Here is a 5,299-nt window from a genome sequence, read left to right as displayed (position 1 = left end):
ACATAGTGCATTGGAGAGGCTGTGGCATTGATGTAACCTAGCTAAATATAAAGATTACGAGAGACTGTGAGAGACATATGGGAATATATTTGTTATTCACAAGATAAATAATAAAGGATATTTTTTCAAGGTATCGTTTCTTATTATTTTGCCAAGTGACTATATAGTATGCCCTCGCTGTTTATTGCTAGATATCTACCTGTGGGAAATAGTAATTATATTTTTGATAACTCTTGGAACAGTCATTTTCATTGGCACAGGTGGGAAAAATTATTTTTCCTCGTATATCTTGCTAGAAGAATCTTGCTATGATGACAATTTATGACGGTTTATACAGTATATCCCAGAAGTCCTTCCCGACCATTCATAACTTCTGAACGGCTCTCTTACTAATCATTTTCTTTCTTCTGTTTCCAGGTCCTCTGCTCGGGTGTATTCGAGTTGCGACTGAAGTCTTTTTCAAATGACTACGGGAAGGATAACCTAGGTCAATGTTGTAGTGGTGAAAGGAATACCACGTGTAGGGCGCCATGTAGAACTTCTTTTCGTGTGTGCCTGAAACATTATCAGGCTCAAATTGACACTACCTCAGGGTGTACGTTTGGAGACATAGTCACCCCTGTATTAGGTGCTAATAATGTAAATCTGGACGATATAGTCCTCAAAGGATTTTCTAATCCCATTCGGTTCCCGTTTGACTTTACTTGGCCGGTAAGTTTCTCGTCTTTTCATTGTAGATATTACGTAAGTAAGTAGTTGGTAATAAGTTGTCTAATAGAGTACCTACTGAAAAGAGGTGATTCGTTCGGAACCAAGTTTCTTTATTTTTCTCCTTTTCTTATTCTAAATGTCTCTAGTAACTCTAGTTAGTAGTTACCATTACTTGTCAAGCTTAGCTCTTCACAATTAATTGTGTTGATAGCTGAGAGCGATAATTAGTTTAAATAACATTTGCCATAACAACAAATGAACATCTCTAGACTATGGAAAGTTGTTATTCGCTGCCTAGTATTTTGTGCACAATATTGACTACTTTTAGGTGTACCTAAGTATAATTTTAATTGATTTTGACACATTGGGTTTATGAGCAATGCAGAGTTAGAATTAGATTTATTACCTACAGCAACTTTCTTTTCGATCAAAAATTCTCATGAAAACCTTACCTACTTACTCTTACCTTAGATATGCAAACAAAATGGGTATTCAAATTTCAAGGTTCTTAATCTTAATTTTACTTGATCAAACGGCTAGACTTTTTTGGTAGCCAGTCCAATTTCGTCTCATTATATCCGTGTTCTTTCATTACACTTCACTTGTTGCTTGTTATTTGGTTCACTACACAGTTACTTACACACACGTACATTAGCGTTATTTTCTTTTTCAATGCCATAGAGATGTTTATTTAATTTCTATGCTTTACTGCTTATTCACATGTGGGTATCAGGATGATGGACTGTATAGAATTATTCCTTTGCTACATTCCGTCAATTTATTCTTATTCCTATATGTATTTCTTCCTTCTTTTTTTTAACTACCAATGAAGATTATTTACTCTCTTCATATTCCTATATTCTGAGCAGCTTTAAATTAGGTGGTAGATTTAATTTAGTATTTGGTTTCTCAAATAAAATTAACTTTCAGCATGTGAGTTAAGATGATTTTTGATTTGCATTGAAATTATGATTGGTTCTGAACACTTCTCACACTTAATCATTTACTAACCCTTTATAGATCTCCCTATTAACCTTTTACAGATTTTTATAAGATAAGGGTAAATGATATGATGTGCCTACCTAAGTACTTTCTGAAATTAAAAAGAAAATTGATACAACTCTTTTTGTGGGTTTGAAATTAGACATTCTTCCTAAAAGAAGCTTTTTACAATATTTTTTCCTACAAGATCAACTTAAATTTAACCTATTCTTTGAATGGGTTAAAGCTCTCTTATTTTCTGCATTGAGTGCATTAGACCCAATTGGAACGTTCAACAAGCACACTCCAGCAAGGTGGTACTGATTCTCCTCAATTAGCATAATACATTTTATCAGGCAAATAGTAAACATCAAAGAAATATCGCCTTGATAAAACCATTATAAATTATTTGACATGTAAGAAAAAAGTAGTAGAAGAAATCTCATATCTTTTAATGAACGTTAATTTATTACCGTCTGTTTATCTCAGGTCATAGTTTTCGATGACAGGTTTCGATGATTCCTGACTTATCTTGTTAGATTTGTTGCGCCTCGATATTGCTAAGTTTGTATTCGGATCTCAAATTTCAAGACATTCCGAACGAAACTCAAATTTGGAAGAATGAGCCCTTGCAGTAAATATGTACATACGTAGCAGACGTAGCACATGTACAAAGTGCGCTTGAATAGCATTGCACAACTTTTTCTTTCTATTTTTTGACTACAAGAATTCACATTATCTTGGAAAGAAAGAAGGGGGAAAAAAGATCTACCAACAATGGCACAAGAAATCTTTCAATATCAAAATCTTTTGAATCAATCTTCTTTCTTGATCCTCCCCTCAAAAATCTCTCCTTTTCTTGTGTTAAATCCAAAGTTTATCCATTGAACATCTGCTGAATATTTCTTTTCTTTCTACTTCTTGTCCTTTTTCTATCGGTCTCCCGTTCTTCTTTTAGTTCAATTTGTTTATACAGTGTACAGGGGGAAAAATGATCTTAAAATGCCAATATGTCTCGTGCTTTACGAGTAAAAACGAAAAGTACTTATCTTACTCTGATATAACACATTCTGGGGAGGTTGTGAAATGTGCAACGAAATAATAAAGTATTCAAGTAATGTTTCAATTTGTACATGGACTGTAGTGCAAACAGTATAAACTCGTAGAAATATGAAAAAAAAAAAAGGAATTTTAATTGTGTTAAGCATATTTAAATGCTTGTCACAAACATCGTTCCCCGAATATTTCACCTAGATAAATTTCATGACATGACTTGGACTCGAACCACCAACCTCCAGATCCAAAGTCCAACGCGTTAACAACTGCACCACTGAGGTTGGTGATAAATTTCATGACATGACTTGGACTCGAACCACCAACCTCCAGATCCAAAGTCCAACGCGTTAACAACTGCACCACTGAGGTTGGAACTCGTAGAAATATGAAGAGAATTACAAGACTCAAATTCTTAATCACTGGATTGATAAGAGCTTTATTTTTACAAAGTGCACCACGGTACACACCTGTATATTTCTTCAAGGTGTACGTATCTGATATTGAGGTCTGCCCAAGTATTCTGGCTGGGTGGCCAAAGGCTACATTCTACTAATAAAACTGGCATGATTTTTGATTTGCATTGAAATTATGATTGGTTCTGAACACTTCTCACACTTAATCATTTACTAACCCTTTATAGATCTCCCTATTGACCTTTTACAGATTTTTATAAGATAAGGGTAAATGATATGATGTGCCTACCTAAGATCAGTCATACATTGTATGTTTCTCAGACTGCTCGGTTCTCCTTGACTCCTAGACTACATATTTGTTTTAGATTTGGAAATTCATTCTCTTGACTTCTCATGCAGTTTCCTTCTCCTACAGATTTCTGGTATCCAGGAAGATAAAGTAGGTATCTCCTGAAATTTCCTCAACTACTAGACTAAAGCTAAAGATATTTCTACTTACATATTAAAGGACGTAAGAGGTGAGAAGTGATTTTCAATATCAAGTTCAACACGTCACCGTTTAGTTTCGTATTCCTGAGAATTTACTGGTGGCGTTTCTCTCAGATTTTGTTTTGAAGTTATTTTCGTCCAAAGTCTAGCCTGATGTCTGAAACGAAATTATTTTGCAACATATTCCCTTGTTGTCTTGGTGTCGCGTTGTTCACTTTGTAACTCATTGTCTTGTGAGTTTTTTGAAGATCCTACGACAAATTTTCTATCAATGTAGGTATAGGTACCTTTTGTATAAGCTTTAAAAAAATTCGTTGTTTTCCTCAATTTCTTCTCATAACAACCACTTTGCATAATGTCCTTTGCTTGCATATTATAATTTTTCCCACCATGGAAACTCACCAGTAGGAAATGCATAAAATTATACAAACTTCATCTAACAATTCCAACAGGTAGCTATTATTAAACAAGGTATTATTTAGTGTAAAATTTAACGTTAGAAATAGCCAAATTGATAGAAAATGAGCGTAAAACAATAAACAATGAAACTGCAATGTCCTTGGGTTTTGTACTATAATAATTATTTCAAAGTATGCACCATGCACCTATCTTATTATAAGAGGTAGTAGGTGAATACAGGGTGGGTTGAAATTAACACAGTTGTCATTTTCTTACAGTGAATTCTTTAAACTTTCAACCAGGCTTCTGAGTAAAGAATTTTATTAGTCTCATAGTTATGTCGGTTGCTTACTCAAAGTCACATTGTGAGCTAATTCAAAGGCTTTTTTTTAGCTGATTTTGTGAATAAAATGAATTTCTTGATTCTTTCTTATACTTAGCTGCCTGTTATTACCAACAAAATTTGTTTTGTATGCAAATTTTCAAAATGATTTGGAAAAACCAGATTTTAATAATATATCACAGGTACCTACCTACTGGCTACCATTACCTATTGAAAATAAGCGAGGACTAATCGAACTGCTCATTTGTTGAGTAACGTGATTATAAAATTATGAATTTTATATCCTACGTTACTACGTTCTTCTAACATTACCTGTTCAGATAATAATAGTGATAAGGACGTTACCTGCATGCATCTAAGCATTAAAACTGGCACTACTCACACACTAGACTTGGTGGCTCTAGTCCTGGAGTTGAATGTTCGGAGACCGGCTGAGGTGAAAAAATTAACAACTCACAAAATATGTAAGTAGGTGTACTGTTGTAACTACTTACCTATAAGTAGGTAGGTTCTTCCTATTTGTATTTTTATTCAACTGATGTTTGGGAATACATAATTTGATTGATGTTTTCAGCGACCCTGTATCTTATTTCCATCTTTAACCTTCAAGTGAGTATAGACCATCTTGCTTGGGTTTCAAGGATTATAAAAATCATTCTCTCCTCGATTCTTCAGGCTTTCGAATCAGCTGTCTTGATTTGGCGTGAGAATCTCTTTTTTGAATAATAGAGCAAGATTTCATTCTTTCATTGGGGAAAAAGAACAGTTGTTGCGTACGACGCATGGTATAGGTACTTCTTGGGGTTTGCAAAGGCTCCCAAAGACCTTGGTGCCAAACTGTCCTAACCTCTTTTGTCCTCGATGATTGGTCTTATCTTTCCCACGAGAAGTAGATAGGCACTATGAT

This window comes from Diaphorina citri, unplaced genomic scaffold, assembly GCF_000475195.1.
Source record: "Diaphorina citri unplaced genomic scaffold, Diaci psyllid genome assembly version 1.1 scaffold3, whole genome shotgun sequence".
In the NCBI taxonomy this organism is placed as follows: domain Eukaryota; kingdom Metazoa; phylum Arthropoda; class Insecta; order Hemiptera; family Psyllidae; genus Diaphorina; species Diaphorina citri.
Note: the sequence above shows the minus strand (reverse complement) of the source record.